At 34.1% G+C, this 14,249-nt stretch overlaps 1 long non-coding RNA gene across 1 annotated transcript in view; it reads left to right on the top strand.

Annotated features, from left to right (window-relative positions):
• Positions 1–14,003, top strand: part of LOC126952641 (uncharacterized) — a 33,208-nt gene extending 19,205 nt beyond the window's left edge. The window contains exons 2-4 of the long non-coding RNA XR_007724975.1: positions 8,699–8,893; positions 9,234–9,315; positions 13,698–14,003. This is a non-coding gene — a long non-coding RNA (uncharacterized LOC126952641). The remainder of the gene's footprint in view (positions 1–8,698; positions 8,894–9,233; positions 9,316–13,697) is intronic.
• Positions 14,004–14,249: the final 246 nt, after the last annotated feature.

The following is a 14,249-nucleotide window of genomic DNA, read 5'->3' as shown; positions in this document are numbered from 1 at the left end:
TTTAAATCTAAGTCTTGCAGACATTATTAAGTCAATATCTTCAGGGGGTATTTAAAATTATCATTATCTTATTTTGTAAATGATTAAAACCATGGTGGTTATTTTTAGGAACTATTATAAGGAAACATTCCCAACTAGGAGAATAGAAATAAAATGCAGGTTTCCATCTGCATTTTCCATTTTTAAAATCTCTTGATACATTTACAGATTTAAAAAGCATAAAAGTATATGAGGTACAGTTGAGTGGTCAGAAGATCATAGTGATATATAAAATAAATATGATCTGAATAACTACAAATACAGAAAAGTACAGTTTGGAATTATTCCCTCAAACACTAAAGTGACATTCTTATTGATGATGCAATTTTATTTTGGTAAAATTTCAAACAACAAATTATGCTCTTTTAAAAATTTACTTTATAGTTGTTTTCTGGAAAATTTAAATTAAAACCAGACAAATTATTTTGTTTATAAGTAAAAGACAATTTCGTTCTTGGTTCAAATAATGCAGAGCCTCCTCACTCGACTTTGCATGAATAACTGACAAGAGTTCAAAAGAGTTCAAAAGGTCTTGTAGGGGCTAAAAAGTTTTTCTTCATGTTATATGCATATGTACTGCAGGACCTCTGGTACCCCAGCTATCCCCCAATGAAATGTGTGTGGTTGCTCCCAACACACTTTTACAACCAAAAAATCTATATACCTTTCTAAAGCATCACTCGATGTGACTCCACTCCTCATAAAAACATTGGTTATATGGTATGCTATAGATTAGATACAATATGGTATATGAGTAAACATACAGAGGTAGTCACAACCGTGTTATTATTAGGAATAGAACTGAGACCTTAAAGTAGAATCGAAAGAGAGGAAACTTTCAATATAAGAAAAACTGAATACCCAAGAATGTAATACGCTCCTGGTCTGCAGGCAAGTGAAGCAAAAATGAATCACTTGGTAATAACTTGCAAAAGGCAATTCTTCTAGTGATTAATTAATTGAATGGCCACATTTCCAAGAACAAAGTATTATAGTAGAATTTTTCCACCTGAGAATTTTTGAGTTATCAATCCATAAATATTTCTTTTTTTTTTTTTTTTTTTTTTTTTTTTTTGAGACAGAGTCTGGCTCTGTCGCCCGGGCTGGAGTGCAGTGGCCGGATCTCAGCTCACTGCAAGCTCCGCCCCCCCGGGTTTACGCCATTCTCCTGCCTCAGCCTCCCGAGTAGCTGGGACTACAGGGGCCTGCCGCCTCGCCCGGGTAGTTTTTTGTATTTTTTAGTAGAGACGGGGTTTCACCGTGTTCGCCAGGATGGTCTCGATCTCCTGACCTAGTGATCCGCCCGTCTCGGCCTCCCAAAGTGCTGGGATTACAGGCTTGAGCCACCACGCCCGGCCAATCCATAAATATTTCTATATCGATTTATCTTTTTCTGACATCACCCAGTTGCCATTTTATTGGTTAATAAAAGTTTCTTGTATATTTTGTATTGTGGGCGTTGTTCATGTCACAAGATCAAAAATTTTATCAATGGTAGGATATCTTTCATATCCACAATGTTTTATTCCCCCCTTGTTTCTCTTAATGTTTAGATTTAGAAATATCTTAACAAATTTATGATTTGCAAATACGCACACACTTGAGGATTAATGATGTAGACTAGTTTAAGAGGAATTCTTGAATTTAACTGTAAATTGATTGTAAGATCACTAACATTTCAACTAAATTTCTCATCTATTATAATTTCTTCCTTGGAGTGTTCTTCATAATTATTTATATGCAGTTGTCTAATATCCTCTTTTGGAATGATGATTGAGGAGTGTGGCTATGTCTAATTTACCGAACAATCGTATTTCCTAAAATCTGTAGCTCCTTGTCATAGCACTCATGAATGCTCAATGAATCGTCTTGCTTGACTCATTAAACTTGATCCTGAAGCAGATTCGGCAGAGACTATGTCTATGTCTTTCTGTTAAGAAAATAACCAGCCAGGTCTGGCAAGCTCTGGACTGCTCAATGAACCATTTAAATAAATTGACTGGTTAATTTCAGCAAGTATCTGATTGATTCAAATCTTTTTATTTACTTTTTATCCCACAAAACTTAAAGGATGCTGGAACTGATCACGTCATCAGATAAACTTAGCCAGACCTACATCTAGCCTGGGTCTTTGATGTCAGATCACTGAGAAACAAAAAGAAAAATTAAAGGAACCAGGGACCCTAAAAGAATGGTCGGTGGTACCTTTCCCTTTTTCTTTCTGCTGGTTCCTCCTTCTTTTTCCTATATTCCATCAATACTCTTTTTTCTCTCCTCCTGTTGCTTCAGCATATTGAAAGATGGTAAGCTATGCATAAAATGGAGGAAAAGCAGATGCGCTATTGTGAGCCCCTGCCAGTGATGCTGGATGAAACACACAGCAAGGCCCGGCGCGGTGGCTCAGGCCTGTAATCCCAGCACTTTGAGAGGCCGAGGTGGGCGAATCACAAGGTCTGGAGATTGAGACCATCCTGGCTAACACGATGACACCCCATCTCTACTAAAAATACAAAAAATTAGCCAGGCGTGGTGGCGGATGCCTTTAGTCCCAGCTACTCAGGAGGCTGAGGCAGGAGAATGGTGTGAACCCAGGAGGCGGAGCTTTCGGTGAGCCGAGATCGCACCACTGCACTCCAGTCTGGGTGACAGAGAGAGTCTCCGTCTCAAAAAACAAAAATAAATACATAAATAAAAATTTTAAAAAAAGAAGAGACACAGAGCAAGGGCGAATTATGGAAAGCTTATGTCAGAAGATAGCTATGGCATTGTGTGTAACTGACCATTTGCCTGCCCATAAAGCACCGCAGAGACACTTAAGTAGGATTGGGTTATTTTATTCCTAAGCGTTGTCAAAATCACTTTTTCTCCTCATGAGAGTCTAGCAACTGAGGAAGTAAACAAGTATTTACTGAACTATTAAGATTATAATGATTCTTCTCCTGAAAAACATTAAAGAAGAAAAAAATGTTTTGTGCCAAAACAGAAAGGAGTCCAGGGAGGTCAATGAAAAAAAGTTGTTTCCCTGTTTGCTTTTTTGTCTGTTTACGTGCCCAAATGAAGCAATTTCAATGTCTTTCTTAATGTGGAAAGGGTGATCAAATCCGTCTTATTTTAGTCACTTATTTCTCTTACCTGCCATTCCTGAAATTTTGCACATTATAATTATAAGTAAAAAACTGAAGTAACTATGAAACAAACTAGTCTTCAAAATATAGTTCTTAAACACACTTAAGTCAAGAAACTGAAAGGTGAATGGTCTGACAGACATTTTTATAATCTCATTTTTTTAATGAAGAAGTGAAAAAACAATCTTTGAAAAACAGAACAATATAATTTTAATTCATTTTGAGTTAATGGCTGAAGACCAGAGGCAAAATAAACCAAACAGGAAGAGAAAATAGTACATATGGGTAATATGACTTGGATAATGCTACTAAGGAACCATAACTTTTGACTTTAATAACTTTAATATGATTCAATTTTCAATTTTAACATTATAATGACTCACATTCCTAATTATTACTTTTTTCTGCATATCACGTTCTTTCTTCTTGGGATTGTTGCTAGCACTATTTCCTGGTTAGCACATTTACTTTATTTTGTCTCTTTTAAAAACATGCAATCAACATTTCAGTATAATAATTTCCCAGCTGTATTTTGCATTCTTTGCTCAGAAACGTTTTCAGAAAGAATGCTAAAACTCAACATTTCATGTGATAAAAATGTTTCAGGAATTGTATTTCCTCAATTTTTTCATATGCATGTATAATTTATTTTAAATAGACAACATTATCAAAATTCTAAGCATATTAAAGAGCATATCTTCTTCTCTATGTATCAGTTTTCCTAAAATTTATAGATTCTTTGTAAAGAAAGATAAGCTTTTATTGCCTGTGGCATAAGAAATAATTATATGCATTATTTGAAACCAGAAACAATCATCAAATATCTTTAAAAATTTATCTGTGGCGTCTACTAACTAATGGTTCTCCATCAGATTTTCCTTTTCAAAAAATAGTTAAGGCAAAAGTGTTAAATGTGCTTTTATTTAAATAGCAGAAATGTCTATTACACCAAAATCTTACATAGGACCCCATTTATGAAAAAGATCCACGTAGACTTGAACTGAATGGGTCAGAGGGCTGTGTTCTGCTATATAATTTTCTACTTGCCTCTGCAGCAACTTGTGGAGATCCAAAATTAACCCAAAGTTTCACAAAATACTGTTGGAAAATCAGAGTCAGTTGCCAAACTTAAAAGCATTTTGCATTTCCTTGGCTTATAAACCAAGAAAAGGAGCTTTGCTTTCCATTCCTGCGCCTCAAACCACTCACCAACGCACTCAATCCATTGTAGGCTTCTACAACACTCTGTATTTATCTCTCACGCTCTTGACATATTTCAGATTTTACTCTTTATATGCTTCTTTCCAGCCTGTTTGGCCTCTCTATTAATTCACAGACTATAATTCTCCAGATTTTTTTTTTTTTTTTTTTTTTTTTTTTTTTTGAGACGGAGTCTTGCTCTGTCACCCAGGCTGGAGTGCAGTGGCGCGATCTCGGCTCACTGCAAGCTCCGCCTCCCGGGTTCACGCCATTCTCCTGCCTCAGCCTCCCGAGTAGCTGGGACTACAGGCGCCCGCCACCTCGCCCGGCTAGTTTTTTGTATTTTTTAGTAGAGACGGGGTTTCACCGTGTTAGCCAGATGGTCTCGATCTCCTGACCTCGTGATCCGCCCGCCTCGGCCTCCCAAAGTGCTGGGATTACAGGCTTGAGCCACCGCGCCCGGCCTCTCCATATTTTTATACTCTCATTTGCTAACATTATCTTGGGCAAATACTAAGTACTCAGGAAACATTTGCTAAATAATGACATGAAGAACCAACAGATAATCTATTAAATAAATAAATAATTTAAGAAGAAATTAAATATACACTGATCAGTAGAATAAAAGGTATAAAATGATGTTTAATAATACCAATTTGCCATTAATAATCTATCTGCATACTATCTAACCTTCTTGCACATCTGTAGCCTCAATAAAGAAGCTTCCCTCCTTATACCTCAACAAATCCCTTTACCTATTGCATTGTGGTATTTTTCTATGTTCTCAGGAATTTTTATTGCTATAGATTGTTCTTTCTTCTCTATTTTCAACCTTTCCTCTGCCAATTATTTCCCTTCAGAAAGTAAAAATTCTCAAGCTGATACAAAATTAAGAAATATCTTCTTTTAACTCCATCACCACTTCATCTCCTACCATTCTCAGTTAAATATGTTAATAGTTCAGGAAGAATACAACCTACTCTGTGTTTCCACCAATGTTTCATTTATTCTTCAATCTGCTGCCCATTATCACTATAATGTGTCACTTTTGCCAAGATAAAATGAATAATAACAAAAGTGATGATGATAATAACAACATGTTATGGTTTCCCATGTGCCAGGCATCGTTCTAACTAGTTACATGTTTTAATTTAATATTCCATAAGAACTGACTCTGAAATACATACAGCTTAACTAGATAATACAATTATTAGCGGTAGAGTCAGTATTTGTGTCCAGTCAGTAGGCTTCAAAACCCAAACTTTATAACTGCTAGACTACAGAGACTGTCACCAAAAGTTATTAAACAATTCTGGGACTTCTTTCCCAATCTAACATTATTGAATGAATATTTCTTCCTTCAAAAAATATTATATTTCCTAACTTTTGGTGAAATGTTCTCCTGATAACTTTTTTCTTCCTCTTAATGCCTTTTCTCCCCAAACATTAAATGTGGGTATTTCTAAAAAATATATCCTATGTTCTCTTTTCCTATTCCATATACTTTTTCCTGGAGATCTAATTCCTTCCAGTGGCCTCAATTACTGTCTCTGCATTAATAACTCAATAATCTTTATCTCCTATTCATGTCTATTTACAAAACTAGTGATATATATCTAATAGCCCTTAAACATATATACTTTGATAATTCATGGTCCTCAAATTCTAAATGTCCAAAGCTGAGCAATAGGCACCAAAATTTAAATGATCATGTTTAAAATGTTTTAAAATACAGAGAACTAGCTGAAACATTTCAAGAAAGAATGAGAACATATGAAAAAAGAAATGAAAATTATAGAGATGTAAAATGGAGAAACAGCATCATGTCTGCTACTGGCTCTTAGAAGAGACTGAGGTCCTAACCATGGTAGTATCAGATGACCATTCAGCCTGAGATACCTATCACTAACTGGGTATTATCTGACCCACAGCCAAAAAGTTGTTCATGCACAGAAGGAATATATTATCAACTAAAAATATTTACATATAAGAGACTAGGCTCAGTCATGTAGGAAAGGTACAAGTAAATTGAGCAGGCAGATCATACTTTCTTAATGCTGACTCCTACTACGCTGTCGTCTCCTTTCACCATTGCCTAAGCCTTCATGTTCTTTACAGTTAATTGAATGAGAAATTAAAATTTGAGCCTGGTTAAAAGATGGATCTACATGATATAATGATCCATCCAGAAGCAGATGGCTGAGAAATTACAACCCTCCCCAGGGGTGATTCTGAAGCAGAGTCATAAAGGAAAATCCTTCCAGTGGACAGAATTTTGAACAGCACTATTTTATTTCATTTTATTTTATTTGTTTTATTTTGTTTTGTTTTGTTTTATTTTTTAATTTAATTTAATTCAATTTAATTTAATTTTACTTTCATTGGCCACTCTATTTGGCCAGAAATACAAATATGCTCTGATTCACAGGCAGTTGTTAAGAGTTTGGCTGAAAGGTCAGAGACTTGGAAAGAATAAGATTGGAAAACTGGAAATCTAGGGAAGAGGTATGAGGACAGAGCTTTCAGAATGAGCCCAGATTTGAAGATGTTTATATCTCATATGAATAAACACTAAGGAACATCCATTGTAGAGAAGGCTTTCAATAATCAAGTGGACACAATGACACTCACTGTGCATATCAGTAAGCTTCTTTCTCAGGCAAGCATAGTATTTGCTCAATGGAACTATAAACAATGTGTCTATACTGTCAGGAGTAAGGCTACTAATGAGTTTAAAAATATGTTCTTCCTCTTACCAAAGCTGACCTTGCTACCACAAATGCTACTACTAATGCTAAGTACCTAAAATGTCTCTAGCAGTAACCAGTGCTGAGACCCAGTTATGACACCATACCCCAGGAGTACCGTCAGGCACCTGATGGCAAGTTGATTACATTGGACGTCTTCTTCACAAAGGGAGCAGAGATTCTGCCTCTCTGGGGTATGCACTTATTCTCCATACAGATTTGCTTTATCTCCCAGTAATGCTTCTGCCAGCTCTGCCATCGGTGGACTCATGGACTACCTACCTACCATCATTATATGCTGCATAAAATTACTTCTTATCAAGGAATTTATTTTATAGAGAAAGAAGTGAAGCAATTGGCTTATGCTCATATCGTTTACTTGTATTTGCACATGCCTGAGAAGTCACTGGCTTAATAGAAACATAGAATTGGCTTCCTGAGGATTCAGTTAACAGTGCCAGTTGGAAGATGATGCTAAACTCAATCAGAAACCATTTTATGTTCCTGTCTCCTTTATTGCTGGAATACATGGATCTGAGAATTAAGGAGAAGAAGTGGGAAAGACTCCTCGCTAGTGTACTTAATAGTCTATTTGTGAAAATTTTGGTTCTTGTATCAGGAACTTTGAGTTCTGCTAGTGTGGAATTATTTTGTTTCCTAAAGGAAGAATGGTACTACTCAGATACACATGTTTCCATTGAAGTGACGCACGAGAATGCCTCCTGGACATTTTGTGCTCCTTATGTCATCAACTTAACAAATACAAAAAGTGGTTATTCTTCTGGTTTATTATATTCATAATGATAATGATTATGAAGCTGAAATAGATTTGCAGTTTTACAATGGAGGCAAAGAGGAATCCATGTGGAACCCCTGGGAGTCTCTAGGGGTACCTCTTAGTACTTTCATATCCAAAAGTAAAGATTAATCATAGACTAAACAAACAAAAAACGCAGGACTTTTGAAAATAGCACTTTCAGAATAACAGTTTGGGTTACCCCACCTAACAAAATCTTGGCCAGCTGCAGTATTTTTCTGAGAGCAAGGGAATATGGCAAAGCTTGTAAAAGAAAAGTCATAAATATTAATAATAGTCATGACCAGTTATTAAAATGTGAACTATAGTTATTTTATATAGTTTCTCCTTATTTGTTACATATATATGTGTTAGATTAATTATATTCTCTTCTTTCCTATTTTTCTTTTTATTTTATATGCAGCATATTGGTGGATAATTTTATAATGTAGTCTTTAGAAAACAATATTCAGTGGGATTGTGACTGAATTTGATTAGTGATTAATACAGCAAATGATGGACGATTAGGGCCATGGGCCTCATCATTTTGGTGAGAGAAAAAGGACTTTGCACTTACGTAAAGGATAACAACTTTTTATTAGAAGGAATTATAAAGTCGTTTGCTTGCTGTATGGAAACTCACACTACATGAAGAGTGTGTTTGGAAGCTGAAGAGCTGAAGGGATAGATTATGCCCATTCTGAAAAGTGTCTCTCATCTCATCACCCACTCTTCTTTACCTTTCTTTATGATACTAGAAATGAACCTAATAGACATTCTTCCTTTGCTAGCTGGTTGAAGACATCCCTGGAAGGACACTGTGAAATGAGACAAGTAGACAAGAGCTTTCTTCTTGTATCTTGTGTGCTGCTTTTCAACGTGACAGCCAATCCAGAAGCATGTGGCAAGCCTGGGGGCACTCACACCAGTGGTTCAGATGGACAAGCTGCGGTCAACATTTGGGATGTTTCCTCATCATCTAGCAGGTTACTTCTGTACAACACCTATGGCCATGGTCTCTGGAAAGATTTTCCCCTACCACATGGACTTACTTCAGCATGTTTCTTTACCACCAGCAGTCTGCATGTTCTTGCCCTTGCCAAAAATACCTGAATCTCTATTAGCAGGGGACCTCTTCTAAGTTCTTAGTTCCTTCCTGATTCACACTCTCTTAGCTCTAAAAGTGGTAGTTGTTTCCTGCATTTGTGACTTTAAAATCATTCAGTATTCTTTTTTACCCCTTTCCATAGTTAACAAATATGTCTATTGAATTTTTCCTGCTTTAATTACTAATATATTTTCTATTCCCTAACTGCATCCTAATAGAAACACTAAAGGATTTTCTCAGGCAGAAATAAAAAGATTCCACAATGGAACATAGGAATCGAGAAATAAATGAGAAGCAAAGGTAAAAGTAAATATAAATACACTTAATTGACTGCATCAACATGTCTTCTGAAGTTTATAATATGTAATGAAATAAAATGTGTGGCAATAATATCACAAAGAGTAGGAGACTTAATTCAGTCAAATGATTATTATATGCTTGCATTTTCTAGGAAAAAGTTAGAGTACTAATTGCGTTAGATTTTAATGTCAAGATGAATAATGTAATAGTGAAGATAAGCCCTAAAACTATAGTAAGTCTAATTAAAACACTAATAGAGAAGAAATACTGAATAATAATGCTACTAATAGTAACAATACTGGTTATTACAGAAAAAGCTGATAAAGTAGCAGAAAACAGGCAAATATATGAAACAAAAATCAAACATTGACAGGATGTTAAATATAAGCTAGACACAATAATGATTATATTAACAGTAAATAAATTTTGAAACTCCAAATAAAATACACATATCATCATATTGGTTTAAAGTAAAATCAAACCCAATTTCATACAAATTACCGCACAAACTAAGATACAGAATTTTACAGAAATTAAAGAAAGGTTAAAAAAGAAGAACAAGCAAATATTATCCAAAATGAAGCTGACAGTCTCAATTTTTTAAAAAGGGATATTTCAAAATGATAAAAATTTTAATTCTCAATTTTCATGGACTTATTTACATACTCTTAGGATATATAAAATCAAACTTGATAAAATTTTTAACTAGTAGAACTAGATAAATCAATTGTCATAATGGGAGAATTTAAAATGCCACTGTCACTATCTGATAGAAAACAAAAGATCTATAAAGATGGTGTTTCGTATAGATATTTTATAGAAACCCTTTATCAACTTAAAGACATTCTTCTTGCCTTAGTTATCCAAGCACTTTTAAAAAGTCATTATACATAGTGACATCTGCTGAATAAATTTTCTGTATATTTTGAGATGATAATATTCTTTCCTACTTTAATGATTTTATGTAGTAAATTAATGTTTTTTCATTGATGTTAAACCAACCTGGAATTCCTTTTATGAACTCAATTTGATTGAAATGCATTGTTTTTAATGCATTGATGAATTAGCTTGTTAATTTGTTTATGGTATTGCATCTATACTCATAAAAGTGATTGATCAATATTTTTCCTTTCCTGTCTTTGTCTAATATTACCATTCTGTTTGTCCAATGACATGAATTGAAAATTGTCCCTTCTCTTCCCTTTCCTGGGAGAATTTATGTGAAATTATAATTTTTATTTCCTTCGAGGTTTGAAAGAAGTTCTCTAAGAAACTTTCTGGGACTGATACTTATATCTAGAAAAATTTCCAATAACCAGTTGCACTGTTTAAATGATTATAGAACTATTCAGTTTTGTATTTCTTTTTGGTTATATTTTGGTGAATTTATTCTATTATGATTAATATATTATAGTTTTGTATTATGATCAATATAGTGTTCTATTATGTTATTTGCTCTTATCTTAATCACATTCTACTTTGAGTTATTCTAATTTTTTTTTTTTTTTTTTTTTTTTTGAGATGGAGTCTAGCTCTGTCGCCCAAGCTGGAGTGCAGTGGCAGAATCTCAGCTCACTGCAACCACCGCCTTCTGGATTCAAGTGATTCTCCTGCCTCAGCCTCCCGAGTAGCTGGGATTACAGGCACCAACCACCATGCCCAGCTAATTTTTGTATTTTTAGTAGAGACGGGGTTTCACTGTGTTGGCCAGGCCGGTCTCGAACTCCTGACCTCATGATCTGCCCATCTTGGCCTCCCAAAGTGTTGGGATTACAAGCATGAGCCACCGCACCCAGCCTCTAAATTCTTAATGTTGTTGCTTAGCTCACTAATTCTGAGCTTTTCTGCATTCTATGCATTTTTACCTAGTATTTTTATTTGATTCAATTCTCAATATTTTCTAAATTTTATTATGATTTCTTCTTTAGTTGAGTTTATTTGTATTACAGTGTAATATTCCTAAGGTGCTCAACTGGATAGACACAAATTTAAATTTATCTACATACCACTATTTTAATCCATGTAACTACCACTCAGATCAATAGATAAATGATTTACAGTGTTCCATAAGTTTCCTTAAAGTCTCTTTCCAGTTGATCTCATGCCCAAATCTCTCCCCACATCAGTATACACTCATTAACTATCTAACTTTTTTCATTTATTATCTCACTGGTGAGATTCATCCATGTTGTTTCATGTAGCAGTAGTTCAATCTCATAGCTGTACAGTATCACATTGTATGAAGGTAGCACAATTTATTGATTGATGTTATTGTTGATGAATATTAGATTATTTCCAGCTCTTTGGCTCTGAGGTATTAATCCTCTATGAACATCATTGTTTAGACATTTGGTAAATATGCACTGTTTTCTCTTGGAAATGAAATGGAACTGTGGAATTCCACCTGAACTGGGAATTGAATTGTAGATTTTTTGGAATATAGAATGAGAGTAAATATATATTGTTGTCAGATAATTTATTCTACATGTCATAAAAATTCCTTGTCATTTGATGCTGCTAGCTTTATGAACTATTACATTATCAGTTTTCTTGAATGTTTTTTGAATAGTCTTCAATTGTGTGTATTTCCTACTCGGTGAGTGACATTAGTTCTGTCCTGTTAATTATGCTGGTAATATCTGTTGTATTCGTTCTGATTATCTTTGTCAATTTCATCCATTTCTATGATATGTATTAAAAAGTATCCACTCAATTTTTAGATTTGGCCACATTTTCTTAAAATTATGGCAAACTTTTCATTAAATTAAGTTATATTAATAGCTGCATTCAATTTTAGAACTACTCAACTTAGATGTGAATTAAATGTAAATTTTCATGTAGTGATCTTGTCTTTAGTTATCATAATTTTGTTTGTATGGTTTTTAATCTGATATTAATTTAACTACAACAGCATCATCTACTTAGTTTATGCTTTATATATATATATATATATATTTCTAACTTTTGAAATTTAATTTTCCATTCCTTTACATTTTAGGCTTGACTCTTGAAAATAGTATATCCTTTAATTTCATATTTACAAGTCTCAACTTCATTTTTGAAAGAAGGTTGTTTCATTTATTTCACTTTCATTTAATGTGATATGTTTACATTTACATATATTACAGCACTAATTCTCAATCACTTTTTACCTTGGAGAAAACCTTGAAAATATTTACATGTGTCAGGGAACCTCTGCAAAAAAAATTGTTATATCTACATTGCATAATATATTGGCATGAATAAACTTTAGCTATATTAGTCCAATAATAGTTGCCTCTTATTTTTTGAATAGAGAATAATCTATTTTCTGTGGATCTGTTTATGTTGGACAACTTATCATCATACCATGTTTTTGTATATTTTCCTCTACCATCTACTAAGGTAATAGAATATTTAAAAAATAATTCAAATTTTTCTTCCTTTTAAAAAAATTTAATCTCTTACTTATTTTTTCAACTCAATTCAAGTTTTTCTGAAAGATTTAACATAGAGTTTTACTGCACAGAATTCTAATAAGGATGTTACTATAAAGTATGTGAAAAAGTTTTCTTTTTTCTCTCCCCTTCTTAAAACCAGAATTGACCTGTCAGCCAAACTTTCTTGAATAAAATTTGGTATTAAGCTTAATTTACCTTTCTGCAGATTAATTTCTTTCCTTTTCAAAACGTATAACTCAAAAAGAAAATATACAAATGGTGATTCTAATTGGATATTATCTGATGTTATTACCACATGGAATGGGTTGATATGGTTGAATGATAAAACTACTAAAACTGTAAACCAAAGACGTACGATTAAAAGTATAGCCTAAAATATAATTTAATATATCTTTGGAAAACATATTTTCTGAGTGGTATGTTTAGACTCAATATATCAGTTATCAAACTGTTATGCACACGTGTTGGTTACATAAACTTTTTCATAACTCTATATATGCCTAAAAGTTATTTTGTAATCAAATATAAAGAATTAAATTTATATGAAAATTGTGCTTATGTTTCTTTGCTAAATAGTCACTCAATGCTGGTTCAAACTTGCAATAAACATACATTAGTTTCATTTTAAACTGAATGAGACAATTTCTTTAGTTGCTCCCAATGCCTTTTTAAACAAGTAGAAGGTTGCATACCCATGTTAGAAATTAAAAACTGCATGAAAGCACTCAGTGCCTTCTGACTGGAGGGAGATTCTTTTTCTTCCATAGAAATGTAGAAGGTGTCTAGAGGCAGAATAGTAACTCTAATCTTGATTGTGTGGTCAGACTGTAGCTCATTAAGTTATTTCTCTCTCTTTTCTTTCTTTCTCTCTCTCTCTCTCTCTCTTTTTCTTTCTTTCTCTTTTTTTTTTTTTTTTTTTTTTTTTTTTTTTTTTTTTGACAGGATTTCACTTTGTCATCCAGACTGGAGTACAGGAGTTCAGTGACACGGTCTCGGCTCACTACAACCTCAACTTCTCAGGCTCAAGTGATCCTCCCACCTCAACCTCCAGAGTAGCTCGGAATACAGGCGCACACCATCATACCGGGCTAATTTTTGTACTTTGTGTAGAGACAGGGTTTCTCCATGTTGCCCAAGCTGGTCTCCAACTCCTGAGCTCAAGCAATCTGCCCGTCTTGGCCTCTCAAATTGCTGGGATTACAGACATGAGCTATGGCTCCTGGCCTCTTTCTCTTCTTTCAAAGCTAAGTTCTCGGGCTGAAAAGAAATTACAGAGAAAGTGTTTATTATTCTGTTATATACTTTGAGTTGAGAGGAAAGAAAAGTACTGTTTAGTATTATTCTGGAGTTCTCGCGATGATTTTCAGAAAAGTTTGGGCTTTGACATGTCCTTTCTCAGTCTAAGCCCAAGTAATGGTGAAAATATTTCAATGTTCTCTTTTGTAATATGATTTTTTTTTTTTTTTTAGACGGAGTCTGGCTCTATCACCCAGA

This window comes from Macaca thibetana, chromosome 4 (genome assembly GCF_024542745.1).
Source record: "Macaca thibetana thibetana isolate TM-01 chromosome 4, ASM2454274v1, whole genome shotgun sequence".
Lineage (NCBI taxonomy): Eukaryota > Metazoa > Chordata > Mammalia > Primates > Cercopithecidae > Macaca > Macaca thibetana.
The sequence above is the reverse complement of the archived record's forward strand: the minus strand, read 5'-3'. Positions and strand labels throughout refer to the sequence as shown.